Below are 27,503 nucleotides of genomic sequence, written 5' to 3' on the forward strand. Positions count from 1 at the left end.
AACCAAATAAATAAATAATTACACAAAGCATTCGAAAAAGTTTTAAGCAATGGTAAGTTTAGCTTTTGCTTGCTCTCAGACTTTTTAAGGTGTTGTAACTGTACTCGTATGAGTATAATCGAACGACGGTACCAAACATGCCTCTTACTCACTTTCTTGTTTGATTTTTTCCTTCTTTGAAGAGTTCAAACCATTCATTATATCGGCGTTTCGGATCATAAAATAAAAAGAAATTTTTCGTCCAGCCATCTTTAAGTTGAGTGCATACAACGTTAACATACAGAGACATACTCTTCTATATATTTTCTATGTACAGGTATATTTAATCTACACACGAAATATCCGGGATCGTTGAAAAACCTTTACTTTTTTGGACGTAATATATAAATATATCGATGTATACTAATTATGTGCGCATATTTATATACGGCCAACTATTTAATGCGTTAAGTATACTCGGAATGGCGTAAAAAATGATTTTTTCGATCGCTTGTAGTGTGAGCGTGTACATAAAGCATCACTCAATTAATTCGTACGATGACGTACGAAGGGTCCGATCACTATTGACGAATTTTGGATAGTATAAATTTTCAAAAGAAATTCGCTAAAATTTCATCCTTTTCCGACCCTTACTGTGTAAGTTGCACTTGTATTAGTTGTTATCGCACAACCTTATTGAGTGATGTATTACACACGTATACACACATATATATCATATTTATTCATACAAAATATATACGCACAGACTTATGTTTTGTATCTAAAAATATTCAGAATAGTTTATCTATTTATGGAAACGTATACATGCCAGCTTTTAGGTATGAATTAATTTTCACTTTACTTACTCTGTTTCAGTTGAATATACAATTTAAGCCTTTTATATGCGTCTATATACGAGAAATCATATAAAACTGCTCATTATATTTGCAATAATTTGTTGCGATTCTTGCTCTTCCGGTGTCTGCAATAGATTATAGAGAGATACCAGATGCCAAAGCCTCTGCTTGCTTCGGTTTTTCTTTTTCCTTTATTTCTCTTGCTCCTCTTCGTCTTATTCGTCTTCTTATATTGCTATTGCATTGTACTAAGTAAATGTCTTCTGATTAAATAGCCATCACCTGCTGCTGCTGTTGCTGTTACTGTTACTCTTGTTACTGTTACTGTTACTGACTGAAAAGATTGAGTTAAAGATTAAATTAAAATTTTACACAATAGCTTCAAAAACAATAATAACAACAAACAACAAACAAAAAAGAAAAAAAAAAAAAAAAAAAGGGAAAAAAATATTAAATCAGCTTAAAAACTATTCAATGAATATTTCAATCAATTTTCACAAAACTCGGATGGACGGATATATAGAAGCACATATTTTATATAAATAAATACATAGGTTGATAAACGAATAAGTAACCTGCACAAGGTATTGATGAATGAATTGAGATTGAAAAGACAGAAGCTAGAAAACGGAAGTTAAATCCTTTATAGAAAGGAAATTAAATATATATTTAAATATTTTTCTCTTTATGGAAGCAGACAACGTAATAGATGCTGACAAAATCAACATTATTTTCATTGGACAAAAACGTTTTTTCCTATTTCTGTTAACCACTGGTCTGAGCACACATGTCAGCCAATCACAATCATCTACGATTAAATAAACGTTACGTAAATTACTTGATTTTATATTTGCTTTAAAAATAGCATCCGATCTTTAAAAAACTTGCTTGCTGTCGTTGTTGCTCGTTATTTGCATTCAAATTTCATGTAAAGCAAAAGCCCCAAAATGTAGAAAGCGTGAGAAATGCAAAAAAAAAAAAGCTTAAGTGCAAAAATTGCCTCACCGTGGTTAGAAAATGTAAGACAACTAAAAACAACAACAATAACAACAAGCAATTTGAGCAACAGGCAAAATGAAAAATCGTTTGCATTCGGTTTGAAATGTGTTTTTTGATCGATTACTCGTATTTTTCTGCTCTTTTTTTTTTTAGTGGTACAAATCTATCACAGTTAGCTAGCGGAAGAAAAAAAGGTTCTATTCTACGGCTAAACCGCCGAGCAGAGTAAAGATCACGGCTAACAAGTTCAAATCTTCAGTACGGTAGCGTTTTCAATAAACCCGATAGTAGTCTTAGACGCTAGGGCTTTAGGAATTTAGTCTTTGAATTTTTACAAACAGTAAACATAATAGTAATATTCTAAACATTTTAAAGGTCCCAAAAAGTTGATATTCTGAACATTAAGGTTCTTGCGACGGTAAACTCTCTATAGAAATTCATCGACAAGAAGTCTCTTTGAAGATTTTCTTTTCTAATATATTCAAGTAATGTTGAGGTCCGAAAGTTACATATTACATATAAATAAAAGGCCTTGTGCATTGAAGCAAAGAAGTGATAACACAATCTCCCTCGGCAGCTCTGCTTGCATCTTGAAAATCTGCGAAGAAAACATGGAATCGCATCCCAAGAAGTCCAGATAATCCAAAATGCAAGCGCCAGGTCGCTCTTATACAACTGTTACGCATAGAATAGTTGCTCGAAATTTTGCTCTTTTAGGATGTCCGCCTCAGTAGCAGAACAGATGAGAATCGAATATCAAGTTAGTGGCCGCAGTTTTAAAGTTCGGTTCAGTGTAAATAAAAAGTCGCACAAAAAAAAAAAAGAAAAGAAAAATCGACTGCTAGCTACGGTCCCTTTCGAGAGCCTCGTGGTGACTACGGTTATTTCAAACTCGTGGGGGAAGTTAAACGATCGAATTTTATATCAGCATCCACTGGTTTACAAGGAGAGGTTCATACTTATATTCCCATTCCGACATTCGACACGCAATGGGGATCCGAAATTTGCAATTGGGGACCATGCAATTAAGCAGTATAAATGCAGGTATTCACGTAAAATCAATAGAAACCGCCTTACTACGGTATTCTTTAAATCCTAGCCATCGATTTTTCCCTAAAAAAAAACCAAAACTTCCAATCCTCGTCACATTTTTTAAAGAAAGTTTTTCATAAAAATATTCACTGGATATGGTTTCAGGTTTTGAAAACATTTTTGCTCGGGTGCTCTAGATGTAAAGTTTTCAATCGCAGCGACACGGTGAAGAAGATCAGGGATAGTTTAAAGGGAGCTGGCACGTATCCATTTTATAAGTTTTACCCTTATTTAAAAGTAAATTTATTCTAAATACCACGGTATGTGTAGTTTGCTTATAAGAATGCTTAAAAGACAAGGAAAATTCGTAGTGAAAAGTGGTTTCACAATGACGATCAATTGACGATCTTTCTTCTTAATGATCAATAAGTACGCAATGCATTAAGAAAATGATAGGGAATCATTGGCTAACGTTTGAATGCGGAGGTTCTCAAAAAGTAACTAGATGCCCTTTAGTGTAGAAATACAAATTTTTTCTTAATAATACCAGGAAAATGGGCATCAAATAAAAGAACTTGGAGCAGAATGCGAAGAGCATAGTGGTGAGTATGCGAGATTCGACCCTCCCCGAATATAATTTTCTTGTTTTGTATCAAGACTCGGTCTAGGGCCAAACTGAAGGCTTAATAGCGCAGGCGTTGAAAAAATGTCAGGCGCTTCATGAAGCTCATGTAGTCCCAAATTGGACAGCGACGTACAGATGAAAAGTGCAACAACTCAGTTCGGCGGGTTCGAATACATACGGTTTGACCTTACTACGCCGTAGATATAGTGCTTAGTCAGCTCGGACACATATCCGCTACGTTGCAGCTACACGCTATCACTTTCCCTCGTGTTAGAGGTAAAGAGAACATCTTCGGGGTGACTGGTTTCATTTAAAAAAAATTTCTGTATTGCTCACCTTCATACAACAAGAAATAATTTCACAATATGCACCTGCCACCAGCCACTGGTCCTCTACCACTACCTTCCGTTGTTTCCTTGTTGAACGCAGAAGTGTTAACCGCCAATGATAGATAAATAGTATGAAGACTTCTAAAAAACCAATGAACGAATGAATAGTAAATTGGCCCATCATTAAATGCCCTACGCCTATAACGACCACCGTATCCTATTCATATAACGACTTGTCAAAATGAGGCGTTATATAGGAAGTGGTGGAGAAAATGGTCCAATCCAACCCATCTTTAGTAGCGTTCGTCATGGGGCAAAAGTCAATGTACCAAATTTCGCCGAAATACCTCGAAAATTGCGGGCTGTAAATAACAAGACAAACAAGCATAAATTGATCGATCGATATAATAAAAACTTGGCGTATCTCTAGGCCTTCTGGGCGTTGCGCATATCCATGCTAACTTAATATGCCATTATAAAACAAGTGGAGCAGGTTATAAATACCGCTGGAATGACTTATTGAAGAGAAAAAGAGAATGTAAAAGGAAATAAAAAATTTTTTATGTTGGAATTGTTTTTAGATTTTTTTCCTCCGTAAAACACTCCTACAACGCGGTTAATAAGTGCGACGTTACATGGAAACCTTGCTATAAGAAACTCGAATTAACGTGCAAACCAGGTTAATTGGGCTTAGAAAAATCGGCGTGTGTAGTACGTTTTGAATCTGCAGTTGAGAGAAAGGATAAAAATTTTTACATTTGGCTTACCCAACTGCGTGTTGTGGCAACCAGCGTTATCAAGAGGCAATAAAACTTTAAAATACAAATCTTTTTTATCGTACAGTTTTCCAACGCCGGGGTAACGCAATTATAAAACCAGTTTTTAAGCAAACCGTCTGCACTGTTTTATTAGATCGCAGGCAATTGGATCTTAATAACATTTCACATTACACAAGGAGTTGAAGGATGATTTATTACCTTTGGTTCTACCATCTTCTTAAAGTGAAGTTGATGGAAAGTTGTTGAATGGGAACTGCGTTACAGAAGGGCTGTCGCAAGTTTCACTCCGCGTTATAGGAGTTCGGTTTTTTTAAACATATTTTCATTAATGCACGTGGCTTCTATTATATTGAGTCAAACAAAATAGGCGCCCACAGCTTTACTTTTCTCACCTACTTTGCTTTAACAATTCCTTTTCCAATTCCAATTTTCCAATTCCAAATCCAATCTTTCAGTTCCCATTCCAATTTAATAATCCCTATTGCAATTTCCCAATTGAAACTCCAATTGAAATTCCCGATTAAACAAACACAATATGTTTGTTTCACATACGCATGAGTAGACGAGTAAACAAAAGATTGCGACTAACAACCCAATGGTGGCGGATTCGAATCTCGAGTGCAGTGGAGTTTTCAATATAGGCGAGCTTACGATCTAAGTTATTCGGCAGCCTTTTTAATCCTCACGTTCTATGTTTATTTACAAAATATATTGATAATAAGTAGATAAGGAACTAAAAATGTTTGCGTCAAATTTCAGCTTTAGCGGATGTGATTATTCACAAAAGTTACCCGCCAAATCGACGGATTTCGGTAAAAATGACTATACCGCATGCAAACCATACCAAAGCACAGCAACAAAAAGCCCAGTGTGATCTTCTTGATAAAATCAAGTGTACCAACAAACCAATCTGTTGAGCTCAGCCCCTCCCAACACTGAAAAGTCGTCTTATTTTCTGCAAAAATCTTTGAATTTATTGAAAGTCTTCCATATTTTGAATAGATTTTAGAAAGTATGCAGCTGATGATGGCTTATGTTTGCATATTCGAAAATTCCTTTCCCATAATTGAGAAGATTTTGTGTGTGTGTGTGATATTCTTCTTGAATAGATTATAAATAATTAGAAGAACTACTACTACTACTATGTGGTTGTTGTAAAAATGCTAAGAAAACTCTGCTAATTGTGTTGAATTTCTTTCGATGAATTTCAAAGAAAATTACAACAATAACGTAACAACAAACTTCGATTATAAGGACTAAGGTGCATAAACGTTCGGTTTTTATTTAAGGCACACACATGCCAAGATTTATATACAACAAAGAAAATTTTGTATTTACAGGTTTGATTGAACATGAAAAGCCAAATAAATGTTTGCACATAAATATATTCGCAACACATGTGCACACGTCATAGTGTCTCCACTCAGGCATATACATTCGACGATAATAAGTCCACCCACTCTAAGCTGTACTAAAGTATTAAATGTAAAATGACCTGTAAAATACATGTAAAGAAAGCACGATGACTGAAGATAAAGGAAGATAAGAGCATTAATAAAAAAAAAAAAATAAATAAAAGAAAAACGCAGCAAAATGATGTCAAATCAAACAGGAGTTTCATATTAAGCCGAATTTTCTAATACTTATTATCTAAGCCACCTAAGTTGACTTTGAAGTGAATTGTCTTAGATGTTCAGTTTGCCTCAGCAGAGTATATTATTAAGTAGTCTAGAAACTTTAAAGGTGAACAGTAGCAGATAGCTGTGCTTAGTCCAGAGTGTTAATGTTTACGAAGATGAGGTCTTTCTTTCGAAAGTCGAAGTCTGCAACGGCCACAGAAATTACCTTTTTTTACGTTCGTTCATTTTTTGCTGTATTGCCGGATTGATTGCAACTCGGATGATCTTCATTGTGTATGAGCTCTTTTTTTTAAAGTTTTTTTAGTGTCAGTTGTAATAATTATGAGCGCGAAGATTTTTGCGTGTCAAGGTATAGTCCTACAGTATCAGGAATAGAAGCTGGACCGCCCTGGTGAGAGCAGAACCTTCTGCCATTAGGCTTTACGCTTTATCCTCGATTCTTATAAGTTTCAGTTTTGCAACCATGCCTCGTTCAAAGCTTGGGTTTCCCGTGATATGAACGAGGGTGCCGTAATAGTAGTTGGGATCGATTACGATCGATTACGAAACTAGGGCATTATCTTATCTGTTTCAAATCACTTTCATCCTTGAGTAACCTCATCAGGGATCTTTTTTTTTATACTAAGAAAATATGAACTTTTTTTTTTAATAAAAGCAATTGCAAAAGCCCAAAAAGGGCTTTGCGAATGTATCATAAGCAATAAAAAGCTTAATATACCTTCAAGTGCTGGTTATAATAAATTAATGTGATGTGATGGACAGTTTACATGTATAAGGATTACAATGAACAACAATTTAAATGTTAATAGTAACAATAGAATATGCATACATACGGTCGTACACTTAACTACGTTAGTGTGTGTCACAGTTGAACCCTTATGTATGCGAACATAGATGACCAAGATGCCTTGACTACATTTATTTGTTTTAAAGCATTAAAAAAAAAGAAAAATGTTCAAAACTTTGTTTTTACTTTTGTTTTTGATGTTAGCTAAGACAGTAGACGATAGATAGCTAGCTATGACGGGCTGAGGTGATAACGTTTATAAGGCAAAGATTTACATATATATACTTGTATATATATGAATATATGTATATTATATGTAGAGTCATGAAATGAAAATGTTTTAATTAATTTGCAAAGTTTTGCCTTAGAATTTTATATATCTATATATATATATTTATGTATATATATAGGTGGACGACAACCAAACGGTTATATATATGCAAACATTTAAGAAAACGATAGATGATTATGGACATTTACGTTTGACAACAACTCGAAAAGGGTGTATGCAAGCAAGCTATGTTTGATTGTGCATGCATATAAGTGCTTAAGAGGAATTTGTCGGAAATGAAAATTTCCTAAAATGTTTAAAAAAGAGGTAACCAGAAATTTTATTCTATTAATTACAAAAAAATTTTTTGCTCGGATATAATTACGGTATTATTTTTGTTTAATTAAGGCTTATATCGAAAAGTTTAGTGCAACAGAATGCTGACGTATGAATTAATAATTGATGCTTTCGTAAATTTTGATCAGTGATATCTACTGGTCAAAATGATGAAGTAATGCAAAGTATCAGTACACACAACGGTTAAATTCGATAATTTTGACCTTCCTCTACATAGAATTACAGTCTCCCATTTAGTGTTATGGATTTATTCAATGTATACATAGGTTAACCATGCAACGCGTATTTTCAACGTTCATTAGTTTAGTCTGATTTGAAGAAATTTGCTGCCGAAGCCCATCAAACACTTTATATCTCAATTGTCGCTTTTGGTCTCAACGTGTTTAAAAGTGATGAGTTTGACGCCAGTTAGAAAGAACGGCCAGGAGAACCAAACAAGTCCAAAGATGAGGAATTGCGAGACCTACTGGATGAAAACCCAACTCAAATCCTCGAAAAACTTTCGAATAGCTTAGCAGATCCAACAGAGGAAAAGATCTAAAAGCAGGAAAAATGGCTACCATACGAATTGAGTAAAAATACAATTTCGAACCGTTTCGAGCCATCGCGATTTCATTGCTTTCAAGGCAAAACAGCAAGTTTTTGTGGCGTATTGTGACTGGCGATGAAAAGCGAAGAGTGGGCCCAATACGACCAAGCGCAATAAGTGGAATAAGCGGAATTAGTTCAACAGAACCATCCATATGGACATCGAAGTTGAATAGTCATGGTCGGTTATACCAATTTTTCTCAAAAAATGATCAAACTACATACAAGTACTGCGAATATTTACATTGGTTTTTAATTGACTTTTCTGATAAGCCACGTTCTGGCCGATTTTTGATTGAAGGCGATCTTGTTAAGCAGGATCTCTTTTTGGGACAACTTTGGAGACCGCAGAAAAGCTTAATTTAGCTCAGCAAATCATTTCGGACTATATTCGGAAGATAGGTTTGGTGATTTGTATTTTGTGTTATTCCAAAAATGGACATAACTTTCCGATAGACCTTATATAATAGATTCGCAGAGAAATTTCAGTGAAATGTTCTTTTTCTTGGTCTATTTCCTGCATGGCGTACAATTAAAAGGGACAGCAATAGAAGATATACAGAGTACATCTTAAAGACATCTTCTTCTTTCTTTTTGTTAAGAAAATATGTGTCAGTGTTTGAACCAATCTCTTGTTTTCAACATCTGGGTGATCGTCTGTTAATTAAGTTTAATCGGGTCATTATCTAGGCCGGCTTTAATGTAAACGAAAGCAATATTTATTTGTATTTAGCTCGAAACTTTATGAATAAATATTTAAGCTACGATTCAAACTGAAGATAAATTTTTCAATAAGTTTCCCTTATAAAAAAAGGTTGTATTTTTAAACTAAGCACAAAACACTCAAAATTATTTTTAACATATTTTTAATATTGTATAATAAAAAGCGATCCTTGGACAAGATAATATTTTAAAATGATTATGAATGTATATATAAATAAACATGTATGTTTCTGTATGTATACAGAAAAGTGTTAATATTAGGTTGTAGAAAAAGTTGCGGCGAAAGTTTATTTCGTTTTGCAATATTTGTACTACATCGTTTGTTATTTATCGTTTTAATATTTTTGGCCCTCGTGTCTCCAGTAATCGCAAGTATTTTTGCAGATCGCGCTCAAAGTCTTGCTGAACGATTTATAAGCATTAGTTGTAAAAAATTAACAAATCCGGTTTGCGTATATGCCAAATGAGGCCAAATTTCATTCGCGCATAAGTTATGTATGGGTCGAAGTCTCACGATCGGAAAATTTGTCTGGTTGGCAAATACGTTTTTAATAAAGAATAAATAAGAAAACTACACTTGGTTCAAATCTTTTATAAATCTCATCTTTATCTTTAAACAGAACAACAAGTAAATTCGCTACAAGTGGACCACGGCCCACTGTTAAATGGCCTACACTTAATCATCACACGACTTTTCAAAATAAAGCGCATATGAGAAGTTGTTGAGAAATGGTCTGATCCAACCCATCTTCAGTAGCATTCGTCCCTGGGCCAATGTCAGTGCACCAAATTTTATTAAAATGTCTCAAAAATGGCGGTGTTTAGGTTGAACTCAAGAAAATAAAACGGACAAACGGAAAACCAGCTTAAATTAAATCGGATAGTATAATAAAGAAGTGGATTTATCTCAAGTTCTTCTATGTGCTGTGTACATTCGCACAAACTTAATAAGCTTTTGTACCACAAGTGGTGTAGTGTGTAAGAAGCATGATTTTCCCTTTTGATTTATTATTTTATTAAGGAATACCACAGCCGACAGACTTAAAAAGCAAAGTGTAATGAAGGAAGCGTGGGTCGATGCTTGAGTGCTTGAGTAAGAATCGTGACTGTCCAATCAGTGGTCGCGAGTTTGAATCTCAGTGCGGTAGACCACATTATGTGAGCTATATATGAGATATAAAAACTCAGCCAAATTCACTTTATTTTCTTACCGATTCTAATTTAATTTGATTGCCCTTCAATACGCTTGCGAATTACATTGATAGTTATTGTTTGTTGTTGAACTTTCTGAATGATGTGCAATGAACTCAAGCAAGTTTTTCGGCAAAACTTTTGCAACTGCACAATACTTACAAAAAAAACAAGGCTTGTGATCAGCTGGTTAGCTAACAGCTTATTAACTTATGCTTCTTTTTATATACGAATTAAAAATGTTGTTAATTTTTTTTAATTGTTGTAATTGTGTCTTTATTATTTTATAAAAATTATTTTATTCTTGTTAATTTGGATATCACGAAACTATCCGCAAGACTATTCACTTTTTATACATTTTATATATCTTGTCGTATATTAAGCCATCCTTGTAATTAAACAACATATTTTGAAAAGGTCTTTATGTAAAAAAAATTAGAATTTTCAAAATTTCTTGAAAAAATTGTTGAACAACAATATCTTGGCATTTTGAATTGATGCGACAAATTTGGCTCAGGTGAGGCTATTTTTTTTTATTCTTTTCCAAGTAGACGCTCCTACGAAAAGTAAATCTTCATATGTGAAAAATTTTTCCTTTTGAATATTTTATGATAACAATTGGTCCTTAATGTCAAACTGACGCTAGCAAGTTAGTTCTGATGAAAAGTAAACCCCCATACAATAACAAAGTAATATTTGAAGCTTTTTACCAGTGAAAAACACGTGAAAATGTTTCAGTAAACTACCATTCTCCGTTAAATATATTAAATCACTTCGCTTAATACGGTTGTTTACATAACCACTGCTCAAAACATGCGTTGTATGGGAATTTCTACGCGAATCCATTTGTCCTTGGCCCAAAATACGGGACGGCGTGGCATATTTCATCAACATGTCTTAAAATCCCTAGATTGAACAGACGAATACAAAACGGATAGAGGAAAAGGCAGGCAGACAAGTTTGGACCGATTCGGAAAGTGATTCTTAATCGCTATATAATTTATAGGGACTCTGAAGCTTTTCTCTGTGTGTATTGCAAGCTACTCGGCAATGGGTAAGAAATGATGCGTTTCTACGGAAAAAAAGAATTTTCTAAACTTAATGTACGTTTTCGACAATTTTTCAGATCGATCAAATAGATCTGTAGTTTAGATGGAGTTATTTTTCTATAGGGTGCGAATTTGGAACGTGCACCTGCTATATAGGTAGAGATATGTGTTTTTATGGCTCCATGTATCTAATTTCAGGTTAAAGGCTTTTTAAAATAATTTATGTAAATGAAATGGAAGATGTACCAAGAGAACGTAAGCTTCTAATTCGACTTGGCATTTGCTTATTCCTCTGTTTTTATTAATTTATTTTTTATGTACTTCCGATCCGTTTGTCCGCCTGAGTAGCCGACTAGGTACTTTAGAAATGCGTCAATCAAATCAGTGTTCGCGGGTTCAAATCTTAGATACGGTAGAGCGTTCTTTGCTCCTAACTATAGTGACTGCTCAGCTGGTAAAAGGACAACAATTATCGATTGGGCAGACACCCATTGGGTTACGACTGTATTTCTTTCGCTCTCCTCCTCTTCTTTCTGATCGTTACCGTGTTACACGCATAGGGGATATCACTTGAGCGACTGACCATAGTAAAAAAAAAAAAATTTATTGGTAATTTATTCTTCTCTTTAGAATGGGTTCTGCACCTTCTTTTACATCGTATCAATTTTCATGCATATTTGCAGTCTCACAATATCGTATACATATATTCTTAATTTTTTGAATCAATTAAAAAACTCATAGAAACTAAAAAATATGATAAAAATTTTTATGTATGTTTCAAACCCAATATCGGACATTAAGCTAGAAAAGGTCTATGAGCCGTCCGTTAGAGGATTGAGAATTGAGCATGCTGTTTTTGGACGACGATATGAAAAAGTTTCATTTACTCTATGTGGTAGGCAGCGAAGTTCCGTTTTTGTATGTAATTATTTCTCTTTTTCTCTCATTTCATTTCACTTATGCGATAAGGGACTGATTTTTGTTGAATTTCTATAAAAAGTTTTGAAAATTGTGTTTTTGATAAGAAGACGTGAGTTTTTTATAATATATATAATAGTATAATAAAATTGCCGTTTTATAAGTGGGATACGTACAGCAGTACATATAGTGTGGTCACTATTATCGAAAGAACTACTGAATTTTTTTCGTTAATTTTGCAACGTGAATCTGGCAACTTCACTAAAATAGATGCACAGCGTAAAAGTTTGAGGTGAAATGGCAACATTTGTTATACCGCCGTGGATGGGCGTCTGGAACTCACCAGATCTCAAAAATGGGTGAAGGTGACACTTGGCTTATGTGGTTTTAGTTTCTGTCTAAAAATCTTAAACGCGTTATCCCTCTCTAGGCAATCTTCAGATGCTAAACCATGACGTATAACTTACAGCATTTGTTAGGTATTTGCCATGGATTGGTCCGCGTCATTAACGTGGAGGCCCGCATAGGAAAGTTGAATTCCATAGCGCCAATAACATATCGATTCAAATCGGGTTCGATCTTCAAACTGTGAAAAAACCTGCACCGTTTAGAGGGTCCCAATGGATCCACTACTCGCAAAATGCCAAAATGCAGTCATGTATTCGATATATTCCTTCTCGCCTGTGCATGGCGAGGCCTATCCAACACCTCACGTGATTTAAATTTTGCAATTTTGGTCAACCACAGCCCATATCAAGCTGTTCGGAAGGTCACCGCCAGGTGTTAGGGCATGGAAACAAAAGGGACAAATGTTCATCTCTATTTGGTACAGATTCCTATTGTGGTGAAACATTGGTACGTGCCATACTCGCTTTAACCCACAGTGGCCGCTGAGATAGCGTATTGAATAGAAATTCTCATTAATAGAGGATCCTACCAGTCCCGACGTCCAAGAATGAGAAAACAGATACAGGCCGTATTCTCACATGGTGGTCAGTATTCACCACCATATTTTTCAAGTGGTTACCGATATTATATAGCTTTGAGTGTTATCAAATGTTATACTTGATAACAGCGCAACTCTTTTACCTCGCGTACCTTGAATGAGAAATCTGCTCTCTTTCTCCCAAGCTTCGTTTTTTTTGTTACCCTTGTATATTGAAATGGAATGTATTTGCTATAGGTTTTGATTACCTAATATTTTCAATTTCAATGTTTTTTTTGTGAATAAAACTAAATAATTCTTGAAACATAAGCCATGAACAGATGATAGGCTGTTGGGGAATGAAGCACTTAAAGGTCTTATAGTTCTTAATGATGTACTTATCTAAACTATATGTATTAATATGACAAGGATGTAAACAAACATTAAACGTTACATAAACGTCTACGATCGAATAGTGATGATGACGTTGTTGCATGAATAACGAAAAATATTAATAGCGCACCGTCTCCTTAATTATATGAATTTTTGCCTTTATAGATAGATATCCGCTCTCGATATTTAGACAAAATGTGTATGAAGGCATCACGTACAAACGTATTGGATTTTTTTAGTCTTTCTGAGGACAATTTACAAAAGAGCAGGGAAAGAAGAAGATGATCACCTCCGCTATCGTTGATCATTGATTGTAGTCTGATTGCTTGATTTTTATGCGACCCAACGGAGAGTTTATTAACTTTTTCATTGCTTGTGAAGTAACTACCACAGAAGAAGAAAAACAAAAAATCGCAAGACAAATCCCAAAAAGTGATCGATATGATATTCTGATGTGAGCTAGTAAACTACTAGTAGTAATAGTAATATCAGATTCTTCAAATGGATGAAGTTCAATGCTAACATAGACAGCTTAAATACGTTGCTAATTGATCTGCTTAATAGCTTCATCCACTGGGTCTTTTTATCAAAAGTAAGAATTTCAGGTCTTAGTTTCCTACTTAAATTGTTTGAAGATGCCCGCACATGAAGGTCCTCGTTGCAAACATGACCAGCTGGAGACTCTCAAAAGCTAAACAAAAAATACAACTTACGTTGAAAAAGGAAAGAGAAATCAATCTGTGCTTTTCAAGATGAGTTTATCGATCTTTCAATGCATCAGATGATTTTTGAAAGTAATAAGCACGTAATTAAAAGCTAGTGATATTAAAGAACTGATATGATCCCGCTTATTTCGAAGTGGTCGGATCCGTTCCAACGTAGCAAGGTCTACACTCGCGGGATATTTAAGCAAAGATCCGGATTATGGGCTTTTTTTATTCTCTCTTTCAATTTCGTCTTCTTTTTACGCACCTCTTCAGACAATCCGGTGAAATATTTTCGGCGAGTTTGTTTGCCTTTCCTTCTCTGATTCTTTCTACTTACTTGCCGTGCTAGTCAGTGAACACTCATAGGGACATAGAGGAAGTTACTGCAACGCACTAAATGATCTTTCAGTTACAGAAAAAGGAGAATGCCACTCGGCATTGAATTTGGTACGTTGGGAGGAGGCAGCGAAAACAGTGTAATACTGGGTGCATTAACTGACAACTGCTTTTAAGTTCAAATTTCCTAAGATGTCTGGCTGTACGTCCGACAACTCAATTTGCCTTTTCATGTTGCAATAAAAAAGTGAGGGTGCGGAGGCACGTAGGTTACTTTACATTTCCACACGTTGTTCAGTAAAAACAAGTTCAGTTTCTCTTTTATGCGATTCGATTCAATCTTATACAATAAAAAAACAACACTTTAATTTTAAAACTTTATATCTACGCTTGCTACCGACTATGCCTATGCGACAGATAATAGTATAAAAAAGTTTCTCGAGTGTGAACGTCGCTATTACAAAAATAAATTGAATTTCTATGAATCAGGAGACTTAGATTTAAGCTGCGCTTAGATTTTTGGTATCGTGTACTTGCTTGAAAGAGTGCACAGTAAGCTTGCTTAAGCTTGGCGTTTAAAAGATACCATCCCAGTCGGTTATAGCCGGACTCATTGACGGTGAGTTTCTGTTCCTTTCATCCTTCTAGTTGTTGTACAGCATGTTCGGTGCGTGTAACTACAATTTATTTTCATTGCTATGCCGTGTGAGTTAAACTCGTGGCATGTTTCAATTTTGTTTCTTTTTTTTTTTTTTTTGTTTATAAAAAATCAGTAAGCATACAAGCTATAATGCGTTGCCAACCATATGTTATCCATGACGATCCATCAATTTGATCGTCTGGTATTATATGACGAGTGTGGCTGCTCCATCGGCTGGACACAACATCATATTGTCGAACTTTAATAGTAAAACGTGCCTGACTTGTCTGCGTAGTACTGTCGCACCTTGCCCGTCTTTTTAGTCTTTTTCATTTTCAACTGTGTCTAACAACTACAGCAGCGGGATTCTTTTCTTCTGTATTGATCTCTGTTCTGCTGTTTTTTTTTTTTTTTGTGTATAGTGCAGCATATATATAGATAGTGTATAACCGCATGTACCAAGATGATCATGTTGCGATTATTGACAGTTGATAAAGTTGTGGCGCATGCTTAATGCTTGCGAGCATATGTACGAGGATTATGTACGATTCACGACTAACCAAAAAATTGGTAAAGTGATTAAAGAGATAAATTTCAAAATATTTATGAAGAATATATCGATCGTTTACATTAGATAAGTTCCTTCTATATACTAAAGGTAGAGACAAATACAAACACTCTCACATATATATATATATATATATGTATATATATATATACCATGCATGTACTATATATCAAATGTAATGAGTCTGTTTTAAAACTGAGATTATTGCTTCAACTACTGCAATTCGTTGTTTCCGTCCGTGGCTGATCATTATTAAAATTTCAAAAGATTTGCCAGAAATTGCAACGTTTGCAGCATATTATTATATTTGCCGTAAAGATCTGCAATTACTGTCATCTCATAGACATTTTAATGTTAGCCGTTGACTTAATTTCACATTTAATATATAAAATGAAAGAAAAAAAGTTTTCTTTATTTGAGAATTTTTTTTGTACTGGTAGTCAGAGCGTAACGTAACGTATATTTATGGCTTTGTGATGAAAGAAAGAATTACGTATTAATGAATCGTTTTTCAAATGCTTTTATAATTGCACATAATACATTTATAATATATGGCAAAGTCATGAAACGCTGTTTATGTTTATTTAAAAAAGCGTTATCACTTTTGATCCCCTCTTTTTACGATCGCTATTGAATACTAACTGCATGAAATTATCATTGATTTTCTCGATTTTATGAGCAATATTGTTGTATGCGTGTGTTTGTGTGTTTTTTTTTTTTTTCATTGTGCTTAAAGTAGTTGTTCGTCACTTTAGTAACGAACGAGTGTGTGTGTGTGTGTACATTTTTGTTTAATTCTCATTTGTTAAAATTCTAAGAACAGAATAATTGCGCATACGGATGGACTTTGAAACACGTTGTTTTGTTGTTTTGGGTTTAAAAGTAAAACGAAAAAAAAAACAAATTATCATAAAAAAAAACCTTTTCAAACCACATCAAAAGTGTTTTTTGTGATTTCTGTGCGAGCGGTAGATCTTCGTTATTTCAAGGTATTATGCATTATTTCAAAAGCGATTGAAAAAATTCTAAGGCATAGATGTACTTTTTGCTGTTAGTTAATTTAAATAAAAATTTATTTGAATGTAAACTAATCTTAAAACTCAAACGATAATATGTTTCTTTTTTTCTATAAGTTTGGATATTTGCAATATGAAAGCAACAGCCGAGAACTTTCCTTCAAATTCAAAATGAATTCAGGAACAATCTTTGTTGAGAGAAAATGACTCTCTGTCTTTCTTTTCGTATGCGAATCATGGATCAAATCATTTATCAACTCATAAATAGTAGAGTTCAAAAGAACGGATGAATGTTTCTTCTCTCTACGCGTGAGGATAAGGCTTTTTTAGTATCTTGCTGTGTTTCTAAAGGTTAGCTCTAAAGGTTAGTCTCTATTCATTTGCGCAGTGTTTTCCCGGTCGGCTAATAAATACATTGGCCGAGGTTTGGAAATGGACGATAGTCATTTTGAAATTCAAGCTGTTTTGCGGCCATTCCCATCTGTTCCGAAGGAACAAAACTCACTCTGCGAGTTCTTATCTTTTTGTAATATGACAAATCACGCTTGCCGACTGAACACTCACTAGAACTACGAGCAAAGTAGACCATAGTTTCGTTGAAATTTAAACCGACGAGCACTATCTTGGTAGTCGCGGTTCTTAATCGTTCAGCCACTCACGTTGATAAAAGCAATTTAGCCAAAAGCCATAGACGAAATAAAGCCCTTTAATTCTTTGCACTGACGATCAAAAAAGATAGGAAGGAAGGATTTGTTATCAAATTATGTCGAAGGACATTCTCACTCCGCTCTTACTTGGGTACAACCATTTTTTTTTAATTAATTATTGCTAGTAGTGTAACCATAGGATTATGAACAACAACCTCAACCGAAGCTTAGAAAACATATAATCAAGTTCGCAATGGATGTTCTGATGAAAGTAATGTTTTGTTTTTTGGCTAAGGGAGGGAATTTATAAAAATGTCATGAAATGCAATTTTACATGTGACTGGCGAAGAATTATCCTCCGACATTGAAAATATCCATTGCGGGAGGATCATGTTACGTCTTCAAAGTTGATCTGTCAGCCATCGGTTATGTAATATAAGTGTAAGATATGACTACATCCAGTTAATTCCATTTTTTTGTCTCAACTTTTGTGATAATGATTTAGTCATCGTGTGAGTAAATGCGGTATCAATTTGAAAAATAGCTTTTTTATCGCCAAAATTACCATACGAGATAGCGAATGTACTGAATGCCTTTTGATATGTTTAGGCAATCAGCCATTGCTGGCAATCTTATTTCGATGTTCGCCTCTTTTGGCCGTCTACGGCCATCAGCATTATCGTCGTCTTTATGAACTCCTCTACCAAAAGACGGAGAAAGCCCAACAATTTTCAAACTAATACTGCAATTTGTTGTTTTTCTTATTGAAAAACCATTTTGAATTATTATGCAATACTCGGATTTTTTCATTATGTTGACATCTACAAAAAAGTACAGTCACCCCCAGCTAGCGTAATTCGACAATGTGTAGACCAAAATGACATGAATTTTGACAGATATCGTCTGAAGCTTAGGTTTGTGTTCACTATGTAAGTCTCGAGAATTATTGATCGAGTTCTTATTACATGTAAAGCGCAAACTCGAAGCATTCTCTATCTTCGATGCCGTATACAAAAGTTATTATATACTTTTTAAGGCTGGGATTTCATCAAAGATTCAACGATTGGCTTATCAGTAACAGATTATGAGCACAAAAATACATGAAATATCATGTATAATGTGTTATTCTTGCCTCTATATATAAAATTAAAACGATCGATCAATTGACTTAATGCTTAAGCGTTTATTTGCTCGTTCAATTTCATGTTAATCATCGTTAAAATGCGATAAGTTTTTTGCGATAATATTATGTCCGTTTTGCTTGTCGCTAATGCTATAGCAATATATGATATTTATGTAGAAAGAACATGTCTCACGCTATAAAGCAAGTATATTTATTGTAAGCCAATTTCAACGCTCGCTCTAAGATACAACAGTGTTCCAAATCACACGTGCCATGGAAACATAAACAAAATAAAAATGTTGCGGGAAAAATTTTTCTGAACTTTTGTTCACTTTCATCGAAAAGTTGATTTTTATTTATGCAAAATTTTTCTAATTCCAGTATTTTATATCCATACAACGAATCGATAAACCGAACCATATTTATCAACCTTACACGCTATTATCGGAATACGAACAAAGGGAAAAAAGTTTACTGGGAAATGAAAGAAACTCTTAAAATCAGATGGTATCGTTCCAAACTATCTACCTCCCGTAGATGCATTTTATCCGCAATCGAAGCCTACTTCACCGACGAACTGCCAATGCTTACGTTATTATTGAACACGAACCTTAACAAATTTGATGATATGAAATATACGATATTGGAATCGCATTGTAATGGGAAACTACGCCAATGAAGGCTGACGTTGGTTATATTCATTTTGACGGCAAACAATTGCACAAGAATATTAGAAAATTGATAAAATTAAAACTTTTTTCTCATTTAGTAAAGAATGCAACGTTTAAATCTTTATGTATATATATATATATATATATATGTATATATACGACAGATTTTAGTCTTCTGCGCGGCAGAGTACAGTCGTAATGTTGTTGCGGTGAAGAATGCCTGTCCTATGACCACGGCACAGAAATTAAAAAAACAAGAAATTTTAAAACGAACGCGACGACATGATTATGCACTTTTTATACCGTTCAATAGTTAGCGGTATATTAATGTCGTTATTTCATTTGTGACTAGATTGCAGATCATATAAAACACAAACACGTTTTTATTCATCGTAAGGATATGAATAAGTTTAGCTAAGTCTTCTTCTATCACAAAGCTGAAATATTAAATACATTTTATTGTATATATGCACTTCGCAAACTGCCAGCCAAATTGAGGAACTACAATTCAAGTCGCTCAGCGTAAAATATGGTTCCAAACAATCTCTACAAAGGACAAAAACTTTGCAACATTTTTGTATTTGACCTGGCGAGTGTTCAAAATTCGTCTTAAGACAAACATTTATAGACTTTTTTAATTAAAGTAAGGTTCCACAGCGGGTTACTTTAATCGTGTCCATCCATCCTTCTGTCCAAGTATTTTTCATTGTTAGGGTTTACGATTGTGATCTCTGAGATGCTCGCCCTTCCTCGCCTGTCCAACTATTCGTCAATGTCAAAATATACGATTGTGTAAAGCTGACTTTTGCCATCTAAGTTGTCGGTCATAAGTTGACACCGAATACATAAGCGAGTTTCCTTTATAACAGATGAGAAGACGATAACTTTATCATTCGCAGAATTTCAATTAAAGTTTTTTATAACACCCAGTTCTTTATTTCCTCTTCTTCTGTTCAAAAATTTTTATACTTTGATCTAAGCTCTTCAGGGATTTTAAAAGATTTTCTGCTTTAACCTCAGAGAATATATAATGAATTTTGCATCATTCGGCATTTATAAGTTTGATCAACTTCTAATAATCAAGTTAGACAAGACCTCTATGGATATATTTTCGTTTCGGGAGGGGCTTTTGCCTCTTTTTGAATGGCTAAAGGGACATAGTTGTATAACTGTTCCCTCCAGCGATATGATTATAAATCTGTGCCACTACAATGACGATGATGATCTGATGGGTATTTGAGATTCGCCTCAAGACATTTACAATTTATTTATATTTATTTGGAAAATTTATGCGTACAATGAACCGCTAAAACCTATTGAAGCATAAAATACATATAATATTATGTAGTGAAGAATAACGCTGCACGCGTACATGAGCATCCATCTCGTTAGTGATAATCTTTGTAAGCGAATGATTTTCGGTAATGTTGTTTTGAAATGAGTTCGTTTAAATACTTATTATTATTATTTTTATTATTGTTGCGACAACTGATACAAAAACAGATAAGCAAAAAATAAAAAGGAATTTCGTTCTAGAGAGATTTTGGAAAAGTAAAAGATTTTTGAAATGTTGAAAAAAAAATTTCTTGAATATTGCGAAAAAGCGTTGTTTCTAAATATTGCTCAAGACCTCTCAGCTTAACAATGTTTGTGCGTGATATTTAGTTGTTGAAGTTTCGATGATTTGTCATTTTGCCATTTTTCCCGTTTTTCGTCAAATATTTTTTTGAAAACAGATTAGTAAAAATCTCTGTTGGAGTAAAAAATAAAAACAAACTTTTTTGATGGGATAGTAATACAAAATTGTGATTGTGCGAGGATACTGATTTTCTTTGAAATTGAAAATGGGAAGGAGGCGAAGGCGGTAGTATAACATAACAACACATTTCTTTTATTTATTATTGCATTTGTAGTTGTAGTATGCAACTCTTTTTTTTTTTTTTTTTTTTTTTTTGCTTATTTGCGTTCACAACGTGCAGTTATTTACACAAAACATGTTAATGTTAAGAGCGAGGAATGAAAAGAGCAAAAAAAAAAAAAAAACAACAACGGCAAATATAGAAAAAAGGAACACCAAACTACAAAAAAAAAAAAAAAAAAATATTAATGCTAAAACGACAAATGCAAAAAGAACAACAATAACAGACATTTTCTTGTTTAAATAAGAACCAAAAAAAAAAAAAAAAAAAAAAAAAACAAAAAAACAGACAAGCCAACAACAACAGCAACAGCAGCATAAGGAAATTACGCAAAAGCGCAGGCGCAACCAACTAACTCGATTGTCTGCCAGCCTGCCCGAAATTTTCAATCTTTTGTTGAAATTGTTGGATGTTTGTTGTTGCTATATAGCCGCTTGTAGTCATGTTAGATGAGCATGTTTGTTGTGCATTTTTCTGTTCTTTTATTCATTCACTGCTGATGACTTGTTTTATTTCTTCTTTTTTTTTGTCAGCCTTTTTCTTTGTTTATTTATTTACTTTTTATTTTCTTTTCTTTTTTTTTTGAGCCAACAGTATGTTTACAAAAACTGAACTAAACAAGAAGCCATCAGTAGAGTGTAGAACAAAAGTAAATTAACATTTTGCAATATTATAACAACTAAACACTTATAGAGGCAGACCGAAAATTGTTCTTATTTGTTTTTCAGTTTCGGGCCAGACTCTTGCACATAGTCGGTCGATTTTGCGCATCGGTTTCTCTTCCTCTCCTAGTAGGCTTTGCTCTTTTTAGTTCTTTTGTTTTTTCTGTTGGCACAACTGTCATTTTCAGCAAAACAACTGTGTGGCATTTTAATTTGATTCAAATTTTCTTGATAAACTCCTAGTGCTGTTATTACTTTTTATTCGTATTGAATCTTATTATATATATATATATATATATATGTTAATCAGGAAGGTGTATTAACCTCTCTAAGTAAAGTGAAAATTCGTATAGGACTAGAGATTGTTCTTAACCTGTTTACTGTGTATGATGAGGATATATGTCATGATCCGTCCTTCCGTCTTTTTTGGATTTTCTCATAAAATGTACCTTAGAAAATATTTTTTCAACTCGTTTCATTGCAATCTAATTTCATATTACATATAAAGCGTGTGTGACGTGTATATTCGTCATGGCTAAAGAGATCGACAGTTAATTGTTTAAAGCGTTCATGTCAAATGAATTACATATAAAAGGTTACAAACGCTTGAAAATTCTTTTTCTCATTCGACTAATACGGTGGCGGTCAAAAAAAGAGGCGACCTAGCGGGTGTGCGCCCAATCGAGGAATGTTATGTCTTTACCGTTTGAGTGCTCAATATACCTACAACCAAGCATATTCTACCCCACAGAAATGTAAACCCTCGTGCGTTAACTTGGTAGCCGCGATTTTTATTTACTCGACTGCTCGTGACGTTTCCTTGAATTTGATAGCCTAATTTCCGCCTATTTCTATAACAATATATACAATAAATATGCTCATCGAATAAAAACAACTCGTGCAACAATAAATTTTCAACAATATGAAAAGAGGAGATTAGGAACTACTTGCAGGATGGCAGATAATCGAGTCAGTTGTTTGCACTTTATTTTGCTTATCCTGCAGTCGCTTTTGTTATTGCCTTCAATTGACGTTTTCGCAATCTTTAGCTCACACGCCTTTTTGTAAATTCTTTCATGAAATAAGTAACAGATTCCACGATCCTATCATGTCTATCCACAATCTTAGCACTAACTGAAACAGCTTTCAAAAAAAAATTAAAATAAAAATTTAAATAAGAACGAAAATGCAAACCTAATAATTTATTTATAATAAATTTGTTATATTTACAATCCATCGTTCCAAAATATGAAGCAACGAAACTTATTGTCAAAATGGTCCTACAGCAAAGTATTAAAATTTCCAATGAACGCTTTCTATATCCATCACTTAATGCAATAATAAAAATTTAAGAAATTGCCGTCTGGTGTGTAAAACATGAACAAATACGTGTCAGCTATTTTATAAGGATTTACTGCTGCGGACTGGTTAGCGTTAGCCAGTCAAACCAATCAAGCTGGTCTGCCCCTTTTGTTCTTTATTGGAGTTGTGAATATCGCTTTTGATTACTTCACCTCCAGAGTTTAGAGAAAAGAAAGAAATCCTTTCGAGGAGAGTACTAGATTGATAAAATTATGTTTAATTGTTTTTTTTCGTAGTATAATTTCGTAATCAAGATGTTCTCACTAAGGGTGTTTCCCCTACAGGTGTAAGAGGGTAGTGTGGTCTGCCCATTCTGTAGCTACGACCAAATATAGTAAATCGCACTTATATTTGAGCCCGGAAACACCGACGTAATTGCCGCGACTCTTATTATTTATATATATATATCGAGCACGTGCTACCTGTATTAAGACTTGGAATTGTGAAACATGCGAAACCTAAAACACAAAACGCGGGAGTTTTCTATGATATATCTGCCATGCGACCATATTGTCCGTGTGATCACAGAGATCTTAGACGGTATAAAGCATTTTTTTTTTTTTTTGGCGTCTAATGCAAAAGTTATGATAAGAAGACATCTCTCAAATCAATTTGAGCGACCATAACTATTGCCAACTCGAAGAGATAGAATTTATTTGCTCCTTGCGTTTGTTTTGCAACATCATCAACAGAGTTGAAAAGCGTTCGTCAATGCTAGCAGACTCCCGGGGAAAATGATATTATCAAATTTTATAAAAACATTTGCGAGTGGGATCAAGTGATTGACAAAAATCCTTTCTAAAATATTAAATTTATAGCAAATGTTCTTATGGGACTGTCATGTTTACTTTCAAATTCTTGGAAGTAGGTTCGGGTACAAAATTCACTTTTCAACTAAACTTTTGCAATGTAATGGTTCTAACAAAGGGCGGACAACTCGACTCAAACTCAGTCCTAAACTCAGACTTATCAAGAGTGTATGTCAATGATCTGGGATTCATTAACTGGAGAAGAAGCTTATCGCTGTTAAATTTAAACTTTATTTAAAATAGCACGATATTCAAGTGACGGTTTAATTTTATTTACATAGCATTAGATGATGACATATCGGTCAACAATTTGCGGGTCATGTCTAGCAAGCAATCCACGTTAGTTCTAGACCGGCATTCTGAAGACGACTGCGGAAATTTCGTGTCATTTGCATCAATCATTTGGCGACTTATAATGATTTTAATGACTTTACTGAAAAGTTTGGAAAAATTCGAATTTCGTCCGTTCATTAAGAAGTGCTTTTTCATCAGGACAATCTTCTCTAAACTCGAAATTGGTTTGAAATGTGCTATGGCAACTTTTCTCCGTCGAAAGCAGCAACCTGTCAGTGATGTGCTCATGTTAAACAAGGCCTGCGAAGATTTTGAATGCAGTGGACCCTAAAAGGGATGGTTAGACTAGAAAACAACAAAACGAATTGTAAAAATTTTTTTCAATAAACGAAAAATGGAGTTGCAAGAGATAACTGATCTTAATGATATCAATCGATTGTATTCGCCTTTTGCATAAAAAATTTGGCCATTATAACCACGTTTCCATACCATCAACGGGACAAATTCAATTTTTATACTATGACCAATGTGCAACTGTTATTAAAAATGGGGCATTGTCAACTTTTTGCATTTGAAGCATAGCTACTAGCAAGCAAATTAAATTATTTGGAATTTTAAATGTAGCGGGCTGGACTCGGCGAACTCGCGGACCAGTGGTTACCATGCGTGCTGTACGTTTACATTCCGCTGACAATTATCATCTCTTTGCAAATCTCAAGGGAATGCTCCAGAAAAAAGAGTTTGGATCAAATGATCATGTTATTGCACAAACTAAAGAGCATTTCGGAGGTCTTCAATAATTGTGTTGGCGAATAAAATCGAAACTTGCAAAAAAAAAGTTTTCCCTCGTACCGGGAATTATTAACCGTCCTATTAGATATAAGATATTCTCTTAACGTTACACACTTAATAATCATGATCAAGAAGTAAACTTTTGTATTGAAGCTCTTAGTAAATGTCCATTGGACGGTATCGACTACACTTACGCCTACCGTTAGGCGATGGCAGTTCCATCTATGACCTTTAGGAAGTTTCTGATAGCTAAATATTTCTATTATTTATCTTTTGTGTATTGCTACTCTAATTATATCGACTGCTAACATGCACTGCTCAATAGTGGAATCATCGATCGAGGCCTATATAAAGTCAGAAATTTTGAATGAAGGTAAAAAACCAACAAATTCTTGTATTGTCACTCTTACTAAAAATTTAGAAAGTAATGTCGATCATGCTTATGACCAACGGAAAGGGGGCGGTGCTTGTGACTCCTGCGAATATAAGATGCCATTTTATTCCCGTCATAGAAGATGAAATATATCCTAGAAAAAACTTTCCTTTTTTATCACTACTCCAAGTGAAGTCTATCAACTACAATCGATTTCATTTATGGTCAATTATCCTGAACGATGCTATGTACTTTTCAAACTTGTTCAGCGATCAATTTAAATTTCAATGTAATTTACATAAGATGATAAAGGAAACCATAATTTTTTTTTGTGAACTTTTACACCTCTCCTCGCGATATTTAAAACTTAGTAAACTTAACTTACATTTATGTTATTATAAAAATGTCTTCAGGCACACATCAATTCGCAAGAAGTTAGTTTTAAATTTCATCCAAGTTATCGTTCTCGCGGAGAAAAGTTTTGAAAGAAACATTAAAACCCTTTGATTAAAGCGTTCATTTAAGTTTGACTTGGAAGTAAAATGAAATTCTCGTGCGATATGTTAAGAAAAAAAATTTTCTTTTAAATACAAGCACCGACGCTGAAGTGTAGGAAAAATTTCCATCCAGTTAAATTTTATTTATTTATTTATTTATTTTTTTCTACATGTATTTTGATTTGTTTCTCTTTGTTTTTTTTTTTTTTTAATATATTAATTTGAATAGCAAGCACTCGGGGGTTGTATCGGGGACATGTATCGTTTATTTCTACTGAAGATACACAAGTTGCGCTCAACGACAAATTCAAAACCGGACTGAAATTGAGTAGCGGGCGCACGTCTTGCTAAGCGAGCATTCTGTTGTTTTTGTGGTTTTCTGCGATTCGGACATAAAACGAACAATTGGAATTTCTTTAAGGCAGTCAATCTATCCGCATACACTCGCATTGTGCTTGCTTGCTTTGAGGGGAATAAATAACGAAAATAATCGTCATTGTGTTTGTCTATGCATACAAACGAATCGAGCGCAAGGCATGCAAGAGATACAAGTGAATATATTACACACTACAAATACATGTACACGTGTACGCACACTAACGCACGCACATATACACATTTATATATAAGTAGTAATCATAATATAAGAAAAGGTATAAAGTATAAAGTTAAGCACAAGTAAAGCCCACAATGTGTTGGTGTACTAGTGCGCAGTAGTTACAGCTTAAGCAACTTCAGCAACTTCAGCTACTATACCGATAATAACGATTTAGACAATAACTATAGCCGTAATAATGATACTCATGATGATAATGATCCAGATGATGATGATGATGATGATGGTAGTACAATTTCCACTATTGTTCTACTATACGGATGACAGAGCCTACGGGTATAACTAACTTTAGAATGCAATGCAAAGTTTGAGTTAAACGTATTGAGTGCATTGTAATGAGTGAGACGCCTATATGTAAGGAGTGCCGGTAAGTTGATATTATTATTCACACAGTGTGTGTGCATGTGTGTAAGAGACAACTATATCTTTAGAGTTTTTCTCTGCAAAATCATTTAATCTTATCAATTGAGTGAGTTAAGAAATACTGATAGCGCCGGTTATGAGTAGCAAGAGCGAATGCATTTGAAACTTACATTGCATTGTTGTATGCCTCTGCCGAATTGTCGGTATGCGCTAAGGTGTAAGCAATACAATACGTTCACACATCTCTAAACATTGTTATCAGTTTTGGTATATGCTGTCGTTTTATGATATACGACGCTTACCGCTTCTGAATAATTTACGAACAAAGTGCAGTTCCACGCAATGTATGATATTTTGTTGCCAGAGGGTTGATATGTTTTGTGCCGGGAATACAAAACCGGCACTCAGTGTAGAATGATGAATTCTAATTGGTCAGTTACTTATGCATATATGCCCATATGTATATGGTAGAGGGGTGTATATATTAAAATTTATATTAAAATAGATGTACTTTTTTGCTCATGAAGTGCATATGTGTATGTATATACGATATAAACATATGTATATATATATATACAGGTAAATGCTAATTATTTATTTATATTTAATAAGAACGCTGTGTTCCCCTGAATAACAAAAAAAATAAATAAAAATATTATTTAACAT

The 27,503-nt window shown here is 34.1% G+C and overlaps 1 long non-coding RNA gene across 1 annotated transcript; it reads right to left on the bottom strand.

Annotated features, from left to right (window-relative positions):
- Positions 1–1,063: 1,063 nt before the first annotated feature.
- LOC119640992 lies at positions 1,064–27,306 on the bottom strand. Its single transcript, XR_005247776.1, has 2 exons — positions 25,747–27,306; positions 1,064–1,170 (listed from the first exon to the last, which is right to left on the bottom strand). It is a non-coding gene; the product is annotated as an uncharacterized LOC119640992 (long non-coding RNA).
- Between the last annotated feature and the right edge of the window lie 197 nt (positions 27,307–27,503).

The sequence above is a fragment of the Glossina fuscipes genome, unplaced genomic scaffold (genome assembly GCF_014805625.2).
Source record: "Glossina fuscipes isolate IAEA_lab_2018 unplaced genomic scaffold, Yale_Gfus_2 133, whole genome shotgun sequence".
In the NCBI taxonomy this organism is placed as follows: Eukaryota; Metazoa; Arthropoda; class Insecta; order Diptera; family Glossinidae; genus Glossina; species Glossina fuscipes.